The 26,863-nt window shown below is 40.6% G+C and overlaps 1 protein-coding gene across 5 annotated transcripts in view; it reads right to left on the minus strand.

Annotated features, from left to right (window-relative positions):
- Nucleotides 1-26,863, minus strand: part of LDB2 (LIM domain binding 2) — a 403,464-nt gene that overhangs the window by 163,065 nt on the left and 213,536 nt on the right. The gene's annotated exons all lie outside the window — the stretch shown is intronic.

Below are 26,863 nucleotides of genomic sequence, written 5' to 3' on the forward strand. Positions count from 1 at the left end.
GCCTCTCTCAGGTCAGGAAAATCACAAACAATAGCGATCCTCTTTCCCTGCAGTAACACTGAGAGAATGTTTTCTTCAAGGGAAGAGAAGAGCTGCTTGCCTGCCCGCCTGCCTGCCTTCCTTCCTTCCTTCCTTCCTTCCTTCCTTCCTTCCTTCCTTCCTTCCTTCCTTCCTTTTCTTCCTCCCTCCCTTTCTTCCATCCTTCCTTCCTTCCCTTCCTTCTTACCTTCTTTTTCCTTCCCCCTCTCCTTCCTTATCTTTTTTCTCTTCCTTCCCCCTTCCTTCCCTCCTTCTCTCTCTTTCCTTTCTCCCTCCCTCCATCTTTTCCTTACTTCCCTTCCTTTCTTTCTTCTTTCTCTCTCGTTCCTTCTCTCTTTCTTTCCCCCTTACTCCCTCCATCCTTCTTTTCTTTCACCAGCTCACTGAAGATTCTGGTTTGTGACCAATGGGATTGTAATTCCAAAAGAGAGTAGTAATTATTGTGCTTTTTCTTTTCAGGGAAAGGGGCATGAATCCACTTCACAAGAGATATATCAGCTAAAAATCTAGGAACAGGAAGTTGTTTATATTGATCTGACTGTAACATCAGCCGGACTTCTTACCTTCGAGGGTTTCCAGGTCTCCAGATTATCAGTATGCACACACTAAACTGAGACTATGTTCAAAACACTGTGGAACTTAATCCATAATTGTTGACTAAATGAATAATTATTAGAAGTAGTAGAACTCCAAAGTCAAGGTTATTCCTGCTGCCCCAGTGTTTGATCTTGGAAGTGGGATTGTGTGTCACTTTTAAAATGGGTCACAATGGGGAAAAGGCTTAGGTCTTCTCACAGTGCTTCATATATGCCCTCTGTCTAAGAACACATTTTCGCTAGCTCTGAAAATTGTTCCATTATATTTGAGGAACTGTCAAAGTTTGGAACAGGGCTTAAAGTTAGGAGAGCACCCTTCTCCTTGCTATTATAATAAGTGTCTCCTGGCATTTCTTTTGTCTCCCGGGGAACAATTGGCAATCTCTAGAGACATTTTTGATTGCCACAATTGATGGGGTGCTACTGGCATATAGTGGGTAGAGGCCAGGGATGCTGCTAAGCATCCTACAAGGCACAGGACAGCACCTACTCCAACAAAAAACTGTCCAGTCCAAAATGCTACATGCCAGGGTTGGGGAAGCATGGGCTACCCTGCTCTGAGATGCTTGTTGAAAAGATGGGGATACATATATCAAAATGAGAACATTTCTCCCTCTTTTACATTTCTTCTCCACTATCAAAAGACCCATTAAATTCTGTGGGATATCTGTGCCCAGAGCACTGAGAGAGCCCATGGGGAAATTTGAGCAAAGATCAATAATAACCAAAATGGGAACAACTCACATTTGTTTATCACCTTAGTGTTTACCAAGTGCTGTCTTATATGTTAACACAACTGAAGCTGTGCTGGGGAAGGAAGTTGGGAAGATTTCCCTGAGAATATTTCCCATTTTACGCGTTTCCAGAATTAACGCCTTAAAACAAATTAGAAATAGATTAAATGAGGTACCTTTGGTCAAACAGAAAAGCAATTACATGATAGGAAATTGTAATAATCCATCACAGGCATCTGGTTCCGAATCCCAGAGCTGGTTGCAGTTTCTTCTGGCATCTGCTGCTGAATGCACAACTGCAGAAAGACAGTGCTCTTTGTCTCTGAGATGCAAAGATAAGAGCAATTGCCCTGGAGGAGGTGTTAGAAGCAGAGACCCAAGCTTTCTTAGTGATAATTCAGGAGCACCCATCATTCATTGAGTGTCCATGGATTGGGCTCTATGTGGCCTATAGGGTGGATGCTTCCATGCTTATTATAAGTTCATTTCTGAGCATGATATTTTTGAAAGGGGAGGATTATTAATTACTTGCATGTGATAGCTAAGGAAACTGAGAAGTTATACAACTGCCTCAGAGAAGACAGCTAAGGACAACTGGTAAGCCAGGATTCGAACACCGGTGTGTCTGCTCCCCAATTTATACATTTGCTATTACATCAGTTGGGATCTATGAATACATGGTGCCTGGCACCCAGAAGGCACTGAGTAAACACTTGTTAATGTCATTTTTAGAGAAAAAATTAAAGAAAGAAAAATCTACTGACAGCACACACACACACCCCTCTCTTCTTCGGTGAATTTCCCACCCATGTTAAGGGAGTATGCTTGGCTTCTCTTCTTATTCAAAACTATTATACCAAAATAGCTGCTTTAGTATCTAGGAACCTGAAAACGAATTCCCTATTTGCTCATGTTTACATACATGGAAGCTCTGTGAACACTGGGGTATTCAAAGTTTTACCTCGTGTATGCAAATCTAAATATTTTCACTGCACCTTTGCAGTATCTTAGATGCAATCATTTGTTTGTTAAAAACTTTTATTTTGAGATAATGGTAGGTTTATATGTGGCTGCAAGAAATGAGGCCAAAGGGCTCCCAAACACTTCCACTCAGTTTTCCCCAATGGCGACATCTTTCATGACTATAGTACAAGATGACAACCAAGGAATTGCCATTGGCATTCATCACACCTGACTTAATTCAGATTTCACCAGTTTTCTGTCCACTCGTTTGAGTATGTGTTTAATTCTATGCAATTTTATCACATGCGCACTGATTTTATTTTATGGCATGATACGTCCTCATGTGACTTCAATATAAATCAAAACACAAAACAGTAATAAAATACATCTCTAACGTAGACACAGTACTTCAATTGATTCATTGAGGGTCATCTCTATGCCAGCCACTTTTATTTAAAAGAAGAAAAAAAGAAAACACAGCTCCTGCTGTCATAGAACTTGTAATCTCATGGGAAAGGCAGGAATGTAGATAATTATGGGACCAAAATGAGTACAAAATGAAAAAAAACCCTCTTAATTAGTTGCAAAAATAATCAAGATAAATAAAATTATATATTTTGGTGCTTATTATGTTGCCTTGATCCCAAAGTCACTCATACCTTTAACACTATCTATGTCTTAATATATTAATAGCACTCATGTAACATATGTTTAAGATTTTAAAATATTAGCTTTAATGATCTATCAATATGCTGTCTGTGTATCTTTTCCCATTGCAACAATTCAATTCAATATGTTGAAACATAAAAATAAATCAACTTCGGTGTCGGTTAATTCATGCATACATTTCCCCATTTCTTTATTATAAGACTACATGGAATTCCACTAAATGACGTGTATCTGTTTGTGCTTGATTAAACAAAAGTACTTGTCAGAGGAAGAGGGAATATTTGGCATATTGGTAGGTGCCCTTTAAGCTTTTATAAATAATAATAACAGTATTTTATACCCACATGAAGGCCTCTATTGGGAGAAGCCAGAGAAAAAAATGTTTTGTAACTGACTAATGTCATGTCTGAACACTTGACACACTCAATTTCCCACTGCAGGGCCTGGAGGAGAGGTTGTGTGTATGCGTGTGTTTGTGTGTTAAACCACTTCACCTACAGCTGAATCTAAATGAATTTCTTCTTTGTTGCTACATCTAGCCCGCTTTGTCCTGGAGTATGTTTCTGACTTAGTGTTCAGGAACCATGTGAAAATTCTGGAAGATGTTGATGGAAAAAGAATAAGACAGCAAAGTATTCTGTCTCTGTGTCTACTCCAGCTCCATTATTGCTAGAAAGTGGAAAGTTAATCCAATGCAGCTGTGACTGTGAAGGCTCTGAGGTATCTTAAGGGGAAGCCCTTTCGCCAAGATCACGGCACACCCTGGAGACCTGGCCTGGATTAAGGCATCCATTATTGAGTTCCCGCTCTGTGCAAGGCACAATGTCAAGTGCTGTGGGGAATTACACTAAAGAGGAAAAAAAATCTATCAACCAGTAAGCAATATTCACCACCAATTACAAACAGGGCAATGCACTAACTTCTGACAATACAAACAGCTCTATGAAATCATCTCCACCTTTGAGAAAAGTACAGTCCAAATGAGAACTCAGGAATGAGACATGTTTCAAGGGTGATATAAGAATGGCACACTTGCTTTCAGAAACAAAACAAACCAAAACATATGGTCTAAGCTGTAAGTACTGTAGGAATACCAAAAAGAAAGGAGGAAAATGAGATCCAACTCAAGGAAGAGTTTTTGGACAAGGTGGAGTGTGAGTTTAGGCATTGAAGGTGAGTAAGATTTGCATGCATGGGAGAGTAGGGCAAAGGGCAGAGGTGAGAACTGTCAGGTGCTAGATGGTGAGGCCAGAACAGAGACCCTGCTTTTTGGTATCTGAGTCAGACAAGTTGAGATTGGATTATTGGGCCCTCGCTTAATAGCAGTGAATTTGGGAAAGTCCCTTAAAGTTACTCTTAGAACCTCAGTTCCCTTAAGTGGGGAGATGATAGTTAAGTGGGAAGAGGATAGCGCCTATGGGTTAGAGTTATAGTGTGAATATCTGTGAAGTTCTTAACATGTCCAATCAGCACTGGAGGAAAATAGTCATGGGGCATTGGGAAGGAAGAGGATGAATGGATAACAGAAGGATGAATAGAGTTCAGGGTGGCCTGAAGCCAGTCAGAGGAGTTGAGCCTCTTTCCCAAGCTGCCAAGGGTCTTCTGAGCTAACCTAACAAAAGCAAAACAAATAAGCATATGTGCATAAAATATGTTAACAAATAAAAATGTATTCACAATCAACAAAACAGAATGGAGAAAAGCTCTGAAGTATGTGGTTAAGAATTGCAAAGGATAAATGGCAAGAGGGATGACTGGATTGGGCAGGAAAGGTGACCAGAGGTAGGTAACACTCATCAGGCAGAAGAACTGGATTACAATCCACATCCCCCAAATTCAGAGCTTCAGCCTAGCAGTATGGCTCTTCTGATCTCGTATTAGACAAGACCCCTCCTTGGGAAAGGATCCAACAGCTTACTATCTGAGATTCTAGTCAATTCCATATAATTCCAGAACATGTATTGTTTTTAGATCAAATATCTTGCTCCATATAATTAAGGCACTCATGTAATTTATTGTCTTAACTGGGAGAGTTTTGTTCTGACAAATGCTAAACCAGATGGGCTGCCAGGAAAATGGAGATAAACTGAAACTGTTCAGCCAAGCCAGGACATGTGTTTCCATTTCATACAACCCACACAAATAATATTCAATTTCTGCATGTTAGTCTATTAAGAAACACTGGGAAATGGCTAGACCTATTTTTGCCAAATTTGGAACTGCCTGAATTAGAATATTGGTTTCTGCAAAATTTACACTGAAGGGTCTGAGAGACACTTAAGTGTGTAGACCATCTTTCTCTACAGCATCTGAAACTTGATTATGAGCAGTATTGGTGACTTCCATTTGAAAGGAAGTTCCCATTGTCTTAGGACCAGCAGTAGACAGAGAAAGCAAACAATGATTTCAAAGATCAACCCCAAATCTGAAGCACCAAGGACAGACTGGCTACCCCTACTAAGCAATGGCAGTGGGAGGCATAGCAAGCTGTTTCTTGATTATGACGCATTTAAGACAAATAGTTGTAGGACTTATCTTCTTCACAGTAACACAGTAAAGGTAAAGGTCAACTCAAGAGTTATTAGTTGTTAAACAATTATTTTGTACCAGGCCCACTGATAAATTATTTTCTTTTTTATCAGCTATACTGAAGTACAATTGACATACATTAGACTGGACATACTGATTTTTGAGTATTCTTACTCCTAGTTGTTCATCAAGTATCTGATTTATGTGTGTCCCGATCATGGGACAGGCAAAATGTAGTGTTGGGGACTAGTGCAGTTTCAGGGGTGCAGGGGGGACCTTGCCCAGGGCCTTGGGATTCTACGTGCAGTGAGCTTTCCTAGTAACACTCTGGACTACTCTTGGGCCCCCTTCACACTTTACCCTAAGAAATATGGAATCAGCTATTTGAGAAATTCTGGAGGAGCTACTAAGAAAATCCAACTTGGTTTTATTCTCTCTTCTTTGGGAGAGAACTGTCTGCAGAAAGGATTCATTCTCTTCTCCATACATCTTGATATATGGTATACAAGGGCAGGGCCTGGAGGCAGACGGAAGGTGTGTTACCCCTGCTCATGACGGTGAGAAAATGGTCTCCTCTGCAGCCCCATAAGGGAAATCTCACTTAATCCACTCATCTAACAACCTATTTTCCCACCTAGACTTCACTTCTATAAAGAAAATTTTCTATTTCTACCTGATTGAGTCCTTTTATTTTCAAACAAATAGAGGGATGAAGGGTGATATTTATCATGCTTTCTCAAGTCTAAACAGTAGGGAACCTAAGAAATACAAAACAAAGTCCCTGACCTCATCGCTAGGTTATGGAGACAAATCATACATACACAAATTAACTGAGAATATGTAAAATATGAAATTGTTAATAATGCCTTCTAAAAATATAAATGGTGCAAATGTAATCTTTTTAGTCTTCAATTTTCATCCTTTTTATTCATATGTGCAAGAACTTAATGTATAAAAATAAAACAATTTTATCAGAGTGACTGTGAATGAATGACTCTTTTAATTTTTGATGTGATGTCAGTGTATAAATAAAGGGAATAACAAAAAGTGAGAGAAGAAAGGAGGAGGGGAGGGAGGAAAGAAGGAAGGAGGAAGGGAGGAAGAAAGGCAGGAAGGCAGGAAGGGAGGGAGGAAACCTTTTCTGAGTTGACAGTAAGATAATAAATGACAATGACAGTGATGAGTGCTAACATTTTTCTAGCATTTACTATGGGCCAGGCACTAATCCGTGACCTATATTAACTCACTGAATCCTCACAACAACCCTATGAAGTGGGTACTACTGTTGTTACTCTCATTTCAAAGGTCAGGACAATGAGGCAAAGTTAAGTGACCTGATCACAATGGCATGATCTATAAGAAACAGGAGCAGACATGGGATTTGAATGTCTGTGAGCTGCCTTCAGCGCTTAACACGACGCTCCATAGCTGCTGGTGATGGGCACTGAGAGTGGGTGGTCAGGGAAGGCCGTGGGGAGAAAATGACGGGGGCAGGGGATGGGAGTGTTCGTGAAGGAGGAGCTGATGTGAGTAAAGGCCAGAGGTGGGGGTGGGCAAGGGGTCTTCATCAGGAATGCCTGGTGCCAGCCCCGCCAGAGCAGAGGGTCAGTGCAGGGAGATTGGATGTAGCTCAGGCGCTTATGTCTCTGCATTTCTGCAGGAAAGATTGTCCCTTTCTGCTCGGAACATCTTTCTCTTGTCCCTTTTCCTAAATGAAACGAATTTCAGCTCTCACTCTCTGCTATAGATGGAATCTTTATATGCCCTCCAAATTTCTGTGTTGAAGCCCTAGTCCCCAGTGCAATGGTATTTGGAGATGGGACCTCTGGGATGTGATTAGATCATGCATGAAGGCGGAGCCCTTGTGAATAGGATTAGTGCCCACATAAGAAGACACGCAAGAGAGATGATCTGGGTCACACCAGGATACAGCAAGAAGGCATCCTTCTGAAAATCCTTGCCAGGAACCAAATGAGCCAGCAGCTTAATGCTGGACTTCCCCGCTTTCAGAACTTTGAAGAATATTTTTCGGTTGTTTAAATCACCCAGTTTATGGTGTTCTTTGCATAGCAGTGCAAACAAAGACACCTTTCTCTAGACTCAGTGAAATGGAAGCAGGGAAACACCGTCTGCTCCAGCCTGCTCTTTGTTTTATCAACTGCATCTCAAGACCACCTCTGGCAATGAGCATAAGTGCTTGTCTTCTTAAAACTCACTATGTGAGCTATTAATAGTAAAATAATCACCATTTACAGGGTCCTTATGGTCTGCAGGGAACTGCACTGAGGACTTACTTATCTCATCTACTCCCCTTACAAAGATCCCCTGGAAAAACATTCCCTCTAGTTTAAAGATGAGAACATTGAGGCTCAGAAAAGCTAAGTGGCATGCCCAGTGCCACACAGCAAGTAAGCATAGAAGCATGGGTTTCAGTCCTGGTCTATCCAACTCCAAAGCCACGCTCATACGCATTGTTGTATTCACAGCCTTTCTCTATTTTTTAAATAACCTGCACGGTATATAGAACTGGGGGAAAGAAAAATGCAAATGAGAGCGAAACCAAACAACAAACAAGAACCCTCCTACAATGCAACATGGCTGAATTCTCTTAACTCTTCAGAATTAATTGTCTGTAATACTTACACAATCAAAGAAAGAAAGAAACACCCGGCCCGGCGCAATGGCTCGCGCCTGTAATCCCAGCACTTTGGGTGGCCGAGACGGGTGGATCACGAGGTCAGGAGATCGAGACCATCCTGGCTAACATGGTGACACTCCATCTCTACTAAAAATACAAAAAATTAGCCGGGCATGGTGGCGGGTGCCTGTAGTCCCAGCTGCTTGGGAGGCTGAAGTGGGAGAATGGCGTGAACCCAGGAGGCAGAGCTGGCAGTGAGCCGAGATTGTGCCACTGCACTCCAGCCTGGGCAACAGAGCAAGACGCCGTCTCAAAAAATATAAAAAAAAAGAAAGAAAGAAAGAAAGAAAGAAACACCTACCCACAAGTCAATTAAGTAGTAAATCTGGAAATTTACCATTAAGATGAAAATTCACAAGAAAATAGGATTGTGGTAGGCAAAATTCAAAGATGTGCCTCAGGACTACTGGCCCTTGGTTATTCAATAAAATACAAATCTAGGTACTGCTATAAAGAGATTTTACAGATGTAAATGAAATCCCAAATCAGCAGTCCTTAAGATATGGAAATTTTTGAAGTGGGAAATTTAAAAGGACCAATTACACGAATCCTTTAAAAACAGAGAGTTTTCTCTGGCTGGCTGTAGAAGAGGAAATCAGAGAGATTTTAAGTGTTCAAGGGATTCAATTTGAAAGAAGTTTTCCCTGGCTGGATAAAGGGGATGTGGGTGATTCCCAAAAGCTGAGAGGTGTCCCTGGCCAACAACCAGCAAGAAATTGGGGATTTAGCTCTATAACCATAAGAAATTGAATTCTTCAAATAATCTAAATGAGCTTGGAAGTAAAATAGCCCCAAGACCCTACAGATAAGAGCCCAACCCAGCTGAAACCATGACTTGGGCCTTGTGAGAATCTCAACTGAGAACACAGTTGAGCCCATTTGGACTTCCGACCTACAAAACTGAAAGATAATACATAGGTGTCACATCAAATCATTAGGCTTGTTATAATTTGTTACCTAGCAACAAGAATGAATTCAATAATTTTGCTGTAGGATAAAGCAAATTATTGAATTGTATTCTATTTGTGTGTGTGTGTGTGTGACGGAGTCTCGCTCTGTCGCCCAGGCTGGAGTGCAATGATGCGATCTTGGCTCACTGCAACCTTCACCTCCCAGGTACACGCCATTCTCCTGCCTCAGCCTCCCAAGTTGCTGGGACTACAGACGCCCGCCACCACGCCCGGCTAATTTTTTGTATTTTTAGTAGAGACAGTTTCACTGTGTTAGCCAGGATGGTCTGGATCTTCTGACCTCGTGATCCGCCCGCCTTGGCCTCCCAAAGTGCTTGGATTACAGGCGTGAGCCACCGCGCCCGGCCTCTATTCTTCATTTTTACAACATACATTCATTCCAGTTCTGCAACTTGACAGCTGGAGAAATCTCTTCTACTTTCAGTGGCATTAAGTTAAACCATCAAGAGACAGAGGATGGGTGCCTATTTATAAATGAAGATTTGCAGGAAAATGCAGAACTGACTGATTTTCCAGGTGACTATGTATCTTTAAAAATTAATGTCATTTTGAACGTTGCTCATCATCGTGTTTATTTTATATAGACAGAGAGAAGATAATTGTCTAAGATAGTTGATGGATTTGAGTCTTAAATAAGTAAAAAGCACATGTTCTCACACTGTAATAATTTTAATCTGTCAGGAAAAAAGCAAAGCCTTAGAAACAAGTCAAAAAGTAACTAGTTAAAATTTAAAAATCCCAATTTAGATTCTGTCAACCATAACAAGCAGTTTATTTTATTTCTCTGAGGACAAGGATTATTAGAGATGGAAAAATAAGTACAATAATGCCTGTAGAAGTGGAGAGACCAGGCATCGTCAGCTGGCTCCTCCCTCATTTATCAACTGAACGCTCTACCTCCTCACTGACCGTTGAGCCTCAACACAAGGTGGCTGTGGCAGTGATCAATGTTATTCCATCAAGCACTTAGAATAATGACAAATATTATTAGATACCCAGTAATGACAAATATTGTTAGATACCCAGTAAATGTTTATTCTCACCCTTCTGAACTATCCACCAGTTAGTTGGGAATGCTGCCTCCCCATGTCTGATGTTTCTTTCCTATGATGGCAGCTCAGTTAATTTCAGAGCCCTGGTACGCTCAGCTTAGCACCTCCCTTCTTCCTCCCCTAGAGGTCAACTTAGCTCCTGGGGGGATAAGACTTATCCCAGTGCAGCTTTGCCTGCACCTGGTTCTGAGGCTCAGAATTAGGCAGACTTCATGTTGAGTCCTCCAACCAAAGGTGACATTTCAGACTAATCTTTAATGCTGTATTTTATGTCACTACTTGTTCAGAACCAAGATGGGAAACAGCGTGCTAGTTATTGAGGCTTGTCTTCTGAGCCCCCAGTAACACCCCTCAAGAACCTCTGATTCGCCCCGCTTTCATTTTGACATACAGGATTGAGCTACCAAAAACAGGCTTTCTGACTCTGGGACATGTCCTTTAATGAATGCCCTTCCTATTTACAAATCTCTCCGGGAAATTGCACTAATGCAGTTTGTCAGCCTGACAAACTCAACCCACTTGGGAGCTTTCTATCCCAGAGATAAATGAGAGGTAAACTTAATTAAATGTTTGTGGAGTACTGTCTCCCCCAAAAAAAGTGTCACTTTAAACAATCCATTACAAAACCAACAACTGTATTTATCTCTAAATACATTCATGTTTGGAAAATTCCCCCTGTAGATAACTGTACAGCTGGAAGATGTCACATAGGCGTACTTCCTGCCTTAATACTAATATTATGCTTTCTCAATCCCAAGAGCTAACATAATTTCAATTATAAACTCACATAGTCTAAAAATGTATACCATAGTGAAATTTTTAAAAAATGGAATTTCAGGAGAATCAAAACACTTGCAATCTAGTGCTAGTGCTACCATTAACTACAAACAGGACCTTGACCACTTCATATCATTTATAAAACTTATCTGTAAAAGAAGATGCTTGGACTGTAATCTCCAAAGTTTCTTTCAGCTCTAAAATTGTGTCATTTTTTGCGACCAATTAACAAAGAACACAGGAGTAAAACTGCTCAGAAATGTGGAGAAGTATTCTTCCAAAAGACGGTAAACTTCTATCAGTGAAGACCATTGCCACTAGAAATTATTCACCTTAGGAAGGTGCCATGATAGATAGAAGTAGAAATGATGGATTAGCATATTCATTAATGTTAGATTCCATAATAGATGAACCTTCAAGGTTCAGCAGCTTAGCACAACAGAAATTTGTTTCTTGTGCATCTACTTTCTGACAGGGAGGTTCAACAGGGAGCTTACCTTGCAGTGATTCAAAGACTCAGCTCTTTCTTCCTGTGGCTCCATCACCTGCAGAGCCTCTAATCCTTCTAATCTATCCAGATGGGAAAATAGAGAAGAAGACTCACCTGCTTTTTAACCAACCAGCTGGAAAGCAACACACATCATTTATCTCACTTTCTGTTAGCAGTAATGGGTCATAAGACCTGCCTAGATATAAGGCAAAGCAAAATAGGATATTGGCATTGTAGTTCCTGAAAGGGCAGCCAGTTGGCAGCAGCTACTTTCCTCCATGGAAAATGGGAACCAATCTTTGAAGAGCAATGCCACGTCTATCACAGTTAATGCGATGAGCTCCTCACAGATACAAACTTTCTCTTTTCTACAGCAACTTTTACATCAGCAACTCATTTCTGCTCTATCTGGTTTTAGTGATGCGATAAAGGTCTGCTAAATAAACAGCAACAGTCATGACTCGAAGCAAGCTAATCTCAGCTGAAATTTCCTGTGAGTTTTGCTCTGTGTACCTTTTGTTTTCAATGTGTGCAAGCAGAAATACAAGTCAGATGACTCCAAGAGAAGAAAACACGACTGCAGTGATTTCTGTCCAATCATAATAAGAACTAACAAACGAAGAAAGGCTGGATTTAGGTAGAATTGCAATCACCAAGAATATTCTACAAAATATGTATATATTCCCTGAGTAGTCTTTCATCATATTTTGGCTTATTGAGCTGCTGACAGAGTATATTTCTTGTTTTGTGGGAGAAAAACACTTTGAAAAGGTGGTGTGTTATTATCTAGATAGCTAAACCATGTTTTTAATTTGCTCTCTAAGATGAAGAAAGGTCTAGATCTAATATATTCAGGTTTTAGCCCGGTAGAAACACTTGGACCTTTGGATTTTGGATGTGATAACATCGCCACCATACATTACCATCTATGAGGGAAAGCAAAACTTATTAAAGAATATAAATTCAGAACTCTAGGCCAATAACAAGTATTAACTAAAACAGGGGCTGGAAAACTTTCTCTGTTAGAGACTATATAGTAAATATTTTAGGTTTTATGAGCCATATTGTCTCTTTTACAGATACTCTACTTTGTATTTATAGCTATGAAATGTAAATAAATGGGCATGGCTGTGTTCCAATAAAACTTAACTTACAAAAACAGGCGATGAGCTGCATTTGACCCACAAGCTGTAATTTACTGATTCCTAAATTAGAGACGAAATGGCAGAAAACCCAAAATGGAAAATTTTGTCATGTATAGCTTGGAAAGGGCCTCAGTTTTCCTCTTCTATTTTGGAGCTATGTCTTTCAGGTTTGTTTGGAATTTTCTGTATAAACTAAATAACATTTCTATCATAAATAGCTGACGAAAGGAAAGGATATTTACCAGCTGCTAATGAACAGAGCTTGAGTCCCAGGAGACCAGGTTCTAATTTTGGCTCTGCCAGTATGGAGGATGTGATCCTCACTCGTCCCATTTAACTTCAATGGGTCTTTGTTTCTGCCTCCCTAAAATCAGGGAGTTAGCTGAGGTTACCTCAGATACCTTTTACATCTCTCAAGATTTTTTTTTTTTTTTTTTTTTTTTTTTAAGCTGGAAAGCTAACTGCTCTAGAAAAAATTTTTGACTTGACCCAGAGGACACAGTGAGATGAGTTACGTAAACTCTCTAAAGCTCCATTTCCTCACCTGTTGAATGGACTTAATATTCTCTACCTGAAAGGATTAAAGTCATGTATGTGACTTTGTAAGTCATGTAAGTAGCAGGGGGAAGGAAGCAGATTCGATGTCCCAATGTGAATGGAATCCAAATAATGTGATTTCATGACTAGTTTAAAGGAATCTTCTTCACTATTATCCTAACATCGCAAGCAAAGCTGCCCACACCCCCTTAGAATCTAGAAGCATTCTCTACCAAGTGGTCATCAAAACACACACAAAAGAGGCCAGGCACAGCGGTTCATGCCTGTAATCCCAGCACTTTGGGAGGCCAAGTCAAGTGAATCACTTGAGGTCAGGAGTTTTCGGCCAGCCTAGCCAACACAGCAAAACCCCGTCTCTACTAAAACTCCAAAAAAAATAGTTAGGTGTGGTGGTGCGTGCCTGTAGCCCTAGCTACTTTGGAGGCTGAGGCAAAAGAATCACTTGAACCTGGGAGGCAGAGGTTTCAGTGAGCTGAGATCGTGCCACCGAACTCCAGCATGGGTGACAGAGAGAGACTCTGTCTCAAAAAAAAAAAAGCAAAACTAACTCAAAATATGTAAACATGGCAGATCAAAGCTAATCACAATATTAAGAATTCAGTTTCCCTGGCCAGAGAGCCACTCCAAGCAGACAGTAACCATAAATGAGGATTTCCTGACCTCCTTAGCTAGATCCTCACAAAGCAATAGCCCAAATTCTCCCTTCCATGTGACTATTTATCCCATACTAAGCCAATAACCCACATACTAAGAGATGGCTGCAGAATGCACTATTAGGAAGAAGTTTTATTATTTTTATTGTGCCAGTCATCACATTGGAATCTTACATAATCATGATCCAAAGTGGGTGGTATTATTCTCATTCTTACTGATGCTAAGGCTGAGGTTCCAATGGCTTAAGCAAGTTGCCCAAAGACGAAACATGCAGTGCAAGACTGTGTGACCTCACAGATTGTGCTCTTGCCCTTGTGTGTGAATCTCAAGAAATGATAAGAATCTTTGGGCAGAAATGCTGACAACTGAGGCCGAGAATCTGAAAACAACCTTCCCTTCAAACCCCAAAATCAGAGACTGCTTCTTCCAAACCACTGACCTGTCAGAAGATGAATAAGGCAGAGAGACCATCAGAATCCAAGTCAGGAGTACTAGCTTGTTCTTGACATTGTAACAGAGCCTAAGAGACTGCAAGTGAATTCCACCTTGTTCTGAATGAATGAATGAATCAATGAGGAATTGCTCAAATTCAAGTTGCCAGTAGCATATAGGTCCATGGGTACAAAAAACTCATTCTGATTTTTTGTTTCTTTTTAATGCATATCCTTGCTCTTGCTACACATCACAATTTTGGTGGGGTTGGGGGGATCCTTATTCCTCCAGCTTTCACTCTTCCAAATTCTGACTTCCTACTCTGTTTGGCCTCTTATTCCTCTTCCCTACTTTCTGCTTTCCATATCTCTTTTTTCTTCATCCTAATGTTTCAGAAAGAATGCTTGAGAATATATATTTTTCTTTTTACCAGTGAAATATGGGGTGAAAAAATATTGTATATACATTTAGATTGCCTGACTTTCCTCTATAAACTTGAAAAAAAACCCATTAACTTCAGTTCATTAATGCAATGCCATGTGTTTCTTGTTACAAGTTGTTATGGTCGACATGTTTATGTTTTCTGCAAATTCCTATTTTGAAATCCTATCCTCCAATTTAATAGTATTAGGAAGTAAGGGCTTTGGAAGGTAATTAGGTTATGAGGGTGAAGTCCTCATGAATGGGATTAGTGCCCTTATAAAAAGGGACTTGAGAGCTTGCTCTTTCTCTTTCTCTCTCTCTCTCTCTCTCTGCTCTCTGCCATCTGAGGATACAGCAGGTAAATTGCTGCCTATGAACCAGGAAGCAGGCCCTCACTAGACACCAGACCTTCTGGCACCTTGATCCTGGGCTTCCTACCTCCAAAATGGTAGAAAATAAATATCTGTCATTTAAGCCACCCAGTCTACACAGCAACAGAAACTAAGATAAGGGTCATATTTTTAATGATGGAAATAATAATAAAGAAGAGAAATAAGTAAACTAAGTCTGGACTTCTTTAGAAACCAAACAATATCAGACCCAACTGGGAGATATACTTACCCATATCAACTAATGTGCTATACTCATCCAATGTAAGGAACTCTGCACCCTCCCACACCCACCCTTCCTTTTCTCTGTACAAGGTACCATGCTGGGCCTGGACCAAAAAGGAGACCAGGAAAAAAGCTAACATATAAGAATGTGTGATTCTAGGAAGTGTCTTATAGATTTTCAGGAAGAGAAGTTAGCACGTTTTGCAACTGAAATTAACCTTATTCATCATAAGCAAAACTGTGGGGACAAAACTTGTAGAGAAGGAGCTCTTATCCCATTCAATACACATTGCCTATAGTGATTCTGAAAAGTAGTATCACACTTGTTCAGCACGTAATAAATGGCAGGCACTGGGCTAGATTTTTTACATTAAACAGTAGCTTCTGAACCACATTATGAGTCAGATAAAGAAAATAAGATACAAAGACTTACATGAATTATTCCAAGTTACAAGGTATAGAAATGCACGAATGGGAATTTGAACTTGAAAAACCTGTTGGACCTTAAACTTCACATTGTTTTTGCAACTACTCTGCATACATGAGTGGCCTCACCACAGTAGGAATACACAAGTTCAACAGCAAATGGATTCAGGAACTTGGAAGAAGACAAAGGAAACCCTCATGAAATAAAAAATTTTGAATAAAGTGGATATGGTTTTGGGGATCCTTCACCCCATCAAATTCAGGCAGGTGCTTAAGCAGCCTCTCAGGCCCTCATGTCAGAGGAAGCAGGGCCTGGGCATTGATGGCAGCTGCCTGAGTCCTGAAGCACTGAGAGGCCAGCTTCAGCCACTGTCCATGCACTGGACAGATAAGAAATGATAGATTCTTCCTTTCTGTTTTATTCCATTTTCTTAAAAAAGTACAAAATGGCATTTTGTTCTATGGCAATAATTACTGTTACAGCATTAGATTATAATATGGGATCTGATAATAATAAATTATAATAAAGTTGTGCTTCTCTCACGGAGTCTTGAATGACTTGTCCAGGAGACCTAGTTTGGAGCTTTTTCAACTTAGCTGTGTTCAAAACAGAGAATGGGCTGAATTTCAATGAGGTGCAGATACTATGTAATATTCTCCACACCAAGTACCAAATCTACAGGCTCAATATCAAGAACATACAAGGTCTTGTAAACTAAATTCAAAATCTCTAGCTTCTATTCTTGCTCCTAGCAGTCCTTCATCTCTCCTAATACGTATGTTCTTTTCAATGTGGTTTTTCAAAATAGAAAATGAGTATTAGTTTTATAGTTGTGGTTTCTGTATCAGGCAAAGTCTTGCCAAATAAACAACAGCAAAGACTTTAGGTATTTCAAACAGAGGGAATATAATACAGGGAATTAAACAGATGACAGAGGAGCTGAGACCATTGGTAGGGGACTGTGAATACTCTGGAAATTACTAACAGCAGGAAGCTGCTACAAGCCCTGGTGATGGAGGGGAAAGACAAGAATTTAGACCCAAGATCACCCCGTGACAGCTGGAACCTTTAATGAGCTGGGATATGGAAGGAAGAGCTGGATCACCGAGGGTACAAAGCTAACGTTGGAGACAGCACCCAAACCCAAAACCCAGGGTGGGGGAATATGCTAGCTTTTCCCTTCCTCTGCTCCCCAATTTTCTGCCAGTTCCTACCCTTGCCTAATAGCCAGAAGGAAACAAAGCTGAAAAATTCCTACTGATTCCTTAAGATCTGGCTAGCACACTACTTCCTCCATGAACCCTCCCTTTGGACTTCCAAATCTCTTTATGTAAACTTTTCATGATGTGACATTTGGCTATCCAATACAGTTATGCATATTTAACAGCCTGTGAGCTTTTCAAAGATAAGCTCTATGGTGGGGTCTTTGTGGTATCTCCAGGCCTTACACAGAAGAGATAAAATTTTGGTAGGCCTGGGTTCAAATCCTAACTCTTCCACTTAGAAGCTGTCTGACTCTTGTTAAATTCTTCAGTCTACTTCAGTTTCCTCATCTACAATTTGAGGGAAATAAATTCCTCCACGAAGGGCCAGTCTGAAGATTTAAATCTATGGGACCTAGGCCCCTGAGCATAGTAAATGAGTAGCTTCTTATTGGAATGTGGTCTTGCTTGGATTGCAAGTGAATGATGATGCATTCTGTGGTGCTAATGGCTTCTATTTGCTCGTTTCTCTAAACTATATATTCTCTCTACTGTATATTACACAACCTAATGGAATTGACCACGTCTGGTTAGAAACTTCTAAGAATAGTTAGGCCTTGAAGCTGTAAATGTGAAAATCTATTTACAGAGCTCTACCTTCCTTAACACCACCTCTAATGAGAAAATCCCAGTAGAAAGCAGCCTCAGAAGGAGGCTTCAGAAAGGGTCAGCCCAAATTGGGTGATACCCATGTGTGCACTTAGTCAACTTCAGCTAGCCAATCAAATGAAAAAAGACTGTTGGGCTAATTTTTATTGGCCATGACCTTAGAAAAGGAACACACCGTCCTCAGTTTCTAACTCATGGGGAAGTTTATCACAAGGATGTGTGGTATAAACAATGCTACACCAGCTATTGCCAAGATTTTCCAATGAAGAACCATGAGGCCTTTGAAAGGTCTATGGTTTTTTTCAGGAGCTTTAGACTAGCTTGGACAACATGGTGAAACACCGTCTCTACTAAAAATACAAAACATTAGCTGGGCGTAGTGGTGCACACTTATAATCCAGCTACTCAGGAGGTTGAGGTAGGAGAATCACCTGAGCCCGGGAGGCTGAGGTTTCAGTGAGCTGAGATTGCACCACTGCATTCCAGCCTGGGCAACCGGAGTGAGACCCTGCAGAAAGGAAGGAAGGAAGGAAGGAAGGAAGGAAAGAAGGAAGGAAGGGAGGAAGGGAGGAAGGGAGGGGAGGAAGGAAGGAAGGAAGGAAGGAAGGAAGGAAGGAAGGAAGGAAGGAAGGGAGGGANAGGAAGGAAGGAAGGAAGGAAGGAAGGAAGGAAGGAAGGAAGGAAGGGAGGGAAAGAAGAAGAAAGAAAGAGAGGAAGAAGGAAAGAGAAAGAAGAAAGAAAGAGAAAGAAGAAGAAAGAAAGAAAGAAAAAGAAACAAAGGAAGAAATAAAGAAGAAAGAAAGAGAAAGAAGAAAGAAAAAGAAAGAAAGAAAGAAAGAAAGAAAGAAAGAAAGAAAGAAAGAAAAGAAAAGAAAGAAAGAAGGAAGGAAGGAAGGAAGGAACGAACGAACAGACAGGAAGACAGGAAAGGAAGGAAAGGCAGGAAAGGAAAGAAAGAGAAGACAGATATATGTTTTTTTATACCTGGACTGATCATCTAGGAGCTGAAGTTGGTCTTTTTAAACCAAAGGACAACCCTCAGACTCAACAGAGCAAACAAAAATGTAAATCCTATCAGCTAAGTTTGATTAGAACTTCTGCCTTGAGAGTTGAAGTATGAGGTGGGAAAGAGACACAGTTATGCTTCAGTACTTAAGTCAAACTGTGGTAAACTTCTTAAACCTTAAAATAAACCCCATTGTTGACTGAATTCTAGAAATATTTTTAATACAGTTAAAATGACTCTGATATTATCTAGAAATAAGTTTGAGTCAGATAGACAGTTTCCCCTAAGTATCAACAAAGCCATCTCTGATGTCCTGTTATATCTCTTAAAAATGAGCACCCCACCAGCAGCATTTATTAATCATCTATTATAGTCCAGGCAATTTATGTTCTTTAATGATATCTAAGTCTTGTTGCATAACTACAAGGTATGCTTCATTATCCAAATCTTAGAGGTGAGGAAACCACGATGAGACACATTAGATAGGTCACCAAGGTCAAATAGCTTCTTGGTGGCAGGGCTGCCACCTCTAAGGCCAATTCTAATCCAGGGCTGCTTGCCTCTAAGGCGCTGAGGTCTTTCTCTTTCAGCTGGACCATGCTACCTCTCTTATGTGAAAAGGTAGTACCTACCCTTTTATTTATTCATTCAACAAACAGTTAATCAGAGCTTACCATGTTCATGGAACTGTATGAGGTACTGAAATTACAAGAATAACCATGACATGGAACAGCTTTGCAAATATGAAAATTCACTGCAACTGTAACATTCTTTGCCCCAAAGGGAAATAGGCTATTCTGTAAATAAGGACTATGCGCTATTACAGGCATTTATATATTGCTACCTATTAAGTAGAGGTAAAGAACAGTGTAGACTAATTAACCACAGGGCAAGAACCCAGGACAGAGAGAAGGAGCTAGAAGCAGGGATGGAAGAGCAAACGCCATTGTTTCGTGCATGGAGGAACAGTTCATATCTAATTTCAAGAATGAGAACTCTGGCCAACACATCTGAGATCAATCTCAACTTGGACTATTAGCTTTGGCAGCTTTAGTTTCAGGCCTTCTTTGGGGAATAGAGGCAGTTCTACATCTTCTAAATTCTGAGTCTACCATTTTCTCACTCTAAAATGAAAGGGAGAAGTTAACTCATTTTCTTCTCATGATGACCATCATGAAAAGGAGTGTAGCTGTCTGATACATACAGGTTTTCATTCCTTCTGTTAAGGACTCCCTCTCTGCTTAAATTAATAATCCTTTGAGAGCTGCTTCCTGTCCTGAATTTTATTTACATCTTTTCTCTGCAGGCTAATTACTGATGCTATTTGTGATTACACAAAGTTGAGTGCCTGACCTTTCCTCTTTGATATTCCAGTGACTTTACTGTGCTGAATTTGTGGCATTGGTGACATCCTAAGAACCACAGTACAGTACTGAATTATCATAAACACAGATTGAAAGTAGCAGCCTTTGATTCATCATGAGGCAAAAAAAAAAAAAAAAAAAAGTGTTCTTAAAGGGAGAAATCCTACATGGAAAGGAGCATCATGTGACTATTAGGACATCAAAATGCAGATGCATACATAAACTTATGAGTTATACATCAGAATTTGATGAAGTACAAGTTAGATATACATACATTGACTCATGCCCAGAGGCTATAAAGCAGAAAATGATCTTTGATTAATTGCTGAGACATTCAGAATAAGCATAGCTGACGTCTTCTTAAGTCCCTCGGCAAAATATACAAACAAAACTTAGGTATGACCTTGCCCTTAGGGATGCATCTAGTCTCAAATCTGACAGCAGCAGCAAAAGGGTTACTTCCAACTTCACCTTAGAAAGCAGCGATGTACAGGTACTGGTGCCCTGAACATGTAATATTTATAACAGTCATACAAGTTTAATTTTTTTCTTTTCTGTGGAAAGAAAAAATACTTTTTTTCCCCTCTTCTTTTTTGGTAAAGCTCTGCACTGCAGGGGGAAGAAATAAAAAGAACCTCTTCAAGTTTGGAATTTTCCACTCCCCACACCCCCTCATGCTGGTCAGAGGAGCATAGCAGGAGAGACAGAGCCAGGAAGAAAAATGCAGATACGATGATGTGTCTTGGTGAGTTTCAGAAACCATTCATGGCCCACGAGGCTGATCTGACCTGTGTTAAGTTGGTGATTATGCCTCATTCACTTTTGTGTTCCTCACAGATGCATATACTGGCCTATACGTAGACATGAAAAGCATGAAGCTGAAGTCTGCTATAGAAATCCAAGGCAATTTATTCCTCTGCTGTGAGTGTTTGCATTAACTCCTAGTTTCCTTGAGGTAGAGATTAGGATAAGAGGGTTTTCTCCTAATATTTTCTTCCCTGCCCCCCAGAGCTAGCTATTTTTAGAGTGGGAATTAGGTAATTATCTGGACCAGGTCCCCTGTAATTCTCATAAAAGGCAAGCAAATAAAATGAGTTTCGAGGGCCTTGGCTTGGCTTCGGGCAGGATATTGGCAGTGGGGATACCATGTCCTGAGATATACAAGGAGTGAGTCTCTAAGAATGCAGTGTGAATCAAAGGCCTTTATATTTATGAATTATGATTTTTATTTGAGCCTCAAGAATCTTGGTATCTAAGAATCCATAGGGAGAAGAAACCAGGCAACCGTTGTAGCCTCAGAATCTTCTGACAGGGTTATGCCCTTGAACTATGGGCTACTTGTTATCTAGAACAATAGTTTTTTTTGTTGTTGTTTTTGTTGTTTGTTTTGTTTTTTTTTTTTAGATAAAGTCTTGTCCTGTTACCCAGGCTGGAGTGCAGTGACGTGATTGCGGCTCACCGCAATCTCCGCCTCCTGGGTTCAAGTGATTCTTCTGCCTCAGCCTCCTGAGCCGGGACCACAGGTGCGCGCCACCACATCCAGCTAATTTTTGTAGTTTTTAGTAGAGACAGCGTTTCACCATGTTGGCCAGGCTAGTCTTGAACTCCTGACCTCATGATCCCGGCCTTGTTTCTTTTCTTGCTGAATCTGATCACCCTTCGTGGTGTTTCCAGTTCTGTGACAAACCTGAAGCACAGCAGAGAGGTTAAAGAGGGACACAGTGATGCAGAGGCCTAGAAACTGTGCCATGAGGCATCCATGCCACTGTGCAATGCAAATGCAGCACTTCCCAGCAATACACATCTTTTTCTTTCTGCCGAGGCACATGTTCCAATGCTGACACTAGTCAGAATGGGGAAGAATTCCAAGGGAGACCTGACACATCATCGTTTCTCTCCCTCTCAGCAAAGCAAAGTGAGATGCAAATTTATGGCAATAACCTTTAGTCCACTTCATCATATACAAAAATCATTCAAACTTTCAACAGTGTAGGTTACCTGTCGTTGCTCCTTCTGGTTGATCCCATCATAGCACTGAGTTGAGTAGAAGCAGACAAGTGGTACTGCAATGGACCACTTCTGGGGCTGCCAGTGTAATTTGTGGCTGGTTTTATTTCATTCTGCCTGAAAGCTGCAGAGCTTAGCTGAATGCCCACACTGTGAGAAAGCTTCTTCAGTTGGGATTTGGTCTGCACATTCGGGATAACTTACTGGAAGGATTTTAATGGATTCCTGACCCCGATAGTTGCTTGCGAAAACAGCATTTTACAAACACGTTGCCATATTTACTTGCGCATTCACACTTTCCTCCAATTTGGAGAAGAAACTCAGAAGAGATGTTTTCTCTGCATCCTCCTCCCCCTTCCCTCCACGCTTCTCTCTCCTCTGTTTTAAGAACATTGACCGATCACAGCTGGCGCCAGAACATAAGGTTGAGGGAATAATCACTGCATTAAATGGAAGTATCATTGTAGTTCATGTTTATTTTAATGGAGGACGTTTCCATGAAGCACAACAGACTAAATTAGGCATCTGAATTCTCCCTATTTGGGGAATGTCTATCAAGGTGGCTCATGCCCACCTCCTGCAAGGCATTCTTCCCTCCCAGCCCTTCCAAATCTTAGCTGGACACAGCCAGCTTGAAACTTATGATGGGGTGCGTGCTGCAGGCTCTGGCACAGAGATGAAATCCATTTCTTGTTATTCATCATGAAGGATCTAGCATCACATGGCCAAGAGTCATAGCTTTATTCTCTCCGCCACCATGTACTCTCGGCTACATGTGTAGCAAGCACCTACCTTCCAGAGTTGTGAGGAGGATTTAAAGTGCAGATGCAGGTAACACACAGGACAGTGCCAGGTGTGTAATCAACGTCTAACGAATCCTAGAGTTATGATTATAATGCTGATATTCTATCTATCAATGCAAGGAGTTCATGGCGTCTTGGCCCCAGTTTGCCAGGGAAACAAGAACTCTTTGTAGAGGAATCTGTGTACCTACCTTTCCTTCTTATCTGTCTTTCCCTTCTCATGCTGCCTATTGTTTTGTTAGTTAGTTTGGCAAGTTGTGTTTCACAGATTCCTCTAGCATGGACTTGTAACTTGAGATCCAACGAACCTCAAGAGGGGACTTCAGCAATTAGTCAGTGCCCTGAAATGCATGCAAATTTTTGAATACGTTTGTGTGTTTTTCTGGATAGGGTACCTACAGTTTTTTTTTTTTTTTTTTTTTTTTTTTTGTCAGAGCTCCAAATAGATGCAGGCCACAAGAAGTATAACTATTGCTCTAGGCCAGGCGCGGTGGCTCATGCCTGTAATCCCAGCACTTTGGGAGGTGGGCAGATCACCTGAGGTCAGGAGTTCAAGACCAACCTGGCCAACATGGTGAAACCCTGTCTCTACTAAAAATACAAAATTAGCCAGGTAAAATGCTGCAGTGAGCTGAGATCACACCACTGCACTCCAGCCTGGGCAAGACAGAGCGAGACTCTCTAAAAAAAAAAAAAGTAAACAAAGCCCTTAAAAAAAGATGATGAAGAAGAAAGCCTTATAAAACATTGTAAAATAAGTTATACAAAAAACATAGTGCTTTGAAATATATCTAAATATTTTTTAGCATGAGCACCATCTAATCAGAACGGATTGAACTAGGGGTTGTCAATTTTTTTCTGTAAAGGATCAAATACTAAATATTTTAGAGTCTGTAGGCCATAAGATCTCGGTAAAGACTATTCAAATCTGCCCTTATTAAGCGAAAGCAACCCTAGATGACACAACACATTCATGAATGGGTGTTGTTGTGTTTGCAATAAAACTTTATTTATAGACACTGAAACTGGAGTACCATATAACTTTTACATGTCATAAAAAATTATTATTCTTTTGATTTTTTTTGAAGCATGTAAAATGTAAACATCATTCTTAGCCTGCAGACCATACACAAAGAGAGGTTAAGCCTGATTTGGCTTCGGGCTATAGTTTCCCAGTTCCAGGATTAAATCACCAAAATGGCGGTATCTGTGTCTTCTGTGTCTCCTGGTTGCATATCATCATTGCACTGCTCTGAAGAAGCTGAAAATGCAGAGCAATGGGATTCCTGACTTGACTGTGGGCAGAGACAGAGTGGGCAATGAATGGGCTGCAAAGGCCTTGGGGAGAGGAAAGGAGGCAAGGACAATGGGACTAGTCTGTGCTTTTTAGCTCCGGAAGAGGAATGTAAAGCAATATTTCACACCATCATCTGGGTTGTAGCAGAACAGTAAGTAATCCCTGATCAATGATGGGCTCTATACATGGTGGGCTGCTCTTCCAGCTGGATCAGGTGCTGCAGAGCCTAGAGACAGGCTGATCCATCGTCCTTTAACCAGCACAGCTCAAACTGCGAGTAGCCAATTTTTCAGTGATGCTCTAATGATGATTCTATTAGCCAAAATTAAGAAAAAATAATCCAAGTTGCCATTTACGTTCAGAACTTTTTTTTTCAAAGGAGTTAGCATATACAAAAGAAAAGGCCAGCTCTAAGAATCAAAATTAGTTGTCTCTCCACAACCTAATTTGGGCCTTTTAGGAAATAGAGCTATGATTTCTGTGGGGAGTGGGCTGGAGACATTTGAACCCACCATCATGATAATAGACCCTGTCAGCAAAGGGCCTGTACTCTCTCTATTGTAAACTGGTTGCAGCAGAAGATATATTTATTACCTGTTTCTGCACATTAGGGTGTCATTTTGTGCGACTTATAGTTGTGAGCAAGAGTTTTTCTTAGAGGAGTGGTCATGCTCATTCCATGATGGGTCTAAATGCTGTCACTGTGCAGCTAATGGGTGGTTTCTGCAAGCCCAGAATCTGCATTAGACTCCCTTGCAGAGGTTTGTAAAATACAGAGTTCCAGGCTCTGCCCAGACTGCTTCAATTTAGCAGATCTGGAGTGGTGCCAGAAGGTATATATATATATAGGGGGAAAAGTAACCCAGGTGATTCTATTATCAGCCAGGCCCAATGCTCACTTCTCCAATAAACAGGATAAGCTATTCGCGGAGGGGACAGAGTATGGAAATGGTAACTTGGGGTCTCCACAGACATCAGAGTGGCCTAAGCATAAAAGGAACCTCAAGGACTGCCAAGCACTATATTTCTATCTTCAGTAAGAATAAATTACAAGTTTGTCAAAAATCCTGTCTTTGGCCTAGGAACGGTGGCTCACGCCTGTAATCCCAGCACTTCGGGAGGCCGAGGCGGGTGGATCACAAAGTCAGGAGATCAAGACCATCCTGACTAACACAGTGAAACCCCATCTCTACTAAAAATACACACATACACACACAAAATTAGCCAGGCATGGTGGTGGGCGCCTGCAGTCCCAGCTACTCGGGAGGCTGAGGCAGGAGAAGGACGTGAATCTGGGAGGCAGAGCTTGCAGTGAGCCGAGATCACACCACTGCACTCCAGCCTGGGCAACAGAGCTCTCCTAAGGCTCCCTATGAAATTCCCCACCACGGCTTCTTCCCACCTGTCTGCCACCTCCCTGTGTCTCCTGGGCCTTCCTCCTCCAGCTTTCCTGGACCCCAGCTCTTCAGTTCACCCCTGTTTCCTGCTTTCCTTTGCTCTTGCCTTCTCTTTGCCTCAGCCCTCTTCTAATCCAGTTGGGGTTGTATTTCCGTCACTGATTCTCTCTGCTCTACAGGGAGGCTCCTCAATTCCCTTCCCCAGTGTTGGAGGAAAAGTGGTGGGCAAGACACACAAAGTTCCTGCTCTGATCAAGTTGACACTGCAGTGGGGAAAGACCAATGGAAAACAGCAAATATATATATGTAAGTAAGATTGATTTAGGTAGTAGTAAGTTAAAGCAAATTAGAACAAGATGAAGTGGTAGAAATTTGTTCACCGTGGCAGTGGTAGCAACTATAAAAATGCTTGGAACATTGTAGGCACTGGATAAGTTATATTTTTTTAAAAAACGGATTCCATTTCATGTGTATATTCTTTATATACAAATGATAATTTGTGCCCTGTTCAACGTTCTACTTTTTTCAGTTAATAATATGTCTTGGAGAGTTTTCCACATAAGCATTTGCAGAACTACCCCATTACTGTTTTCGTCCCTTTGCATTGTACAGTTTATTTTTATTTACTCAGTTTCCTGTTGACAAATCACTTTCCAGCTTTGTTTTGTATTTAATTACAAACACTTCACTGAACATTCTTGAACATGTATCTTGATACACTCAATATTGCGTTAGTAAAGAATATTCCTGGGGGTAGAATTATTGTATCAAAAGAATATCAGTGATTATTGTATCAGAAGAAAGATAGATATTACCAAATTATCCTCAAAAACGATGTCACCATTTGCACACCCAGCAGTAGTGTATGATAATACTCTTTCCACATACCTCACAGGTCCCCATTATGATCAAACTTTTAATTTGTCAGTTTGAAAGGTTTCTCCTTGCTGTATTTGATTTGCATTTCTTTCATTATGATGAGGTTCAGCATCTTTTCATATGTTTATTGGCTATTTGCATTTCTTTCTGAAGTTTTTTCACATCCTTTGCCCTTTATTCTACTGGATTTGTTAAATTTTTTTATTTCTTTCTGTAGGTTCTTTGTAAATTAAGAAAATTTGTTTTATAATTCACATTACAGATATTTCTTCCTGATTTGTCATTCTTTTTATGTATTTACGACATGCTTATTTATTAGTGCATTTTATTTGCCATACAGAGAAGTTTGTAATTTATATAAATGCAAACTTCTTATTTTTCTTCATGGTTCCTATGCAATGGTTTACTGTTTATGTATGTTTATGTAACAAGCATCTTAGTGATCTTGTCATGAGCAAAGTTATATAG

This window comes from Theropithecus gelada, chromosome 5, assembly GCF_003255815.1.
Source record: "Theropithecus gelada isolate Dixy chromosome 5, Tgel_1.0, whole genome shotgun sequence".
Taxonomy (NCBI): Eukaryota; Metazoa; Chordata; class Mammalia; order Primates; family Cercopithecidae; genus Theropithecus; species Theropithecus gelada.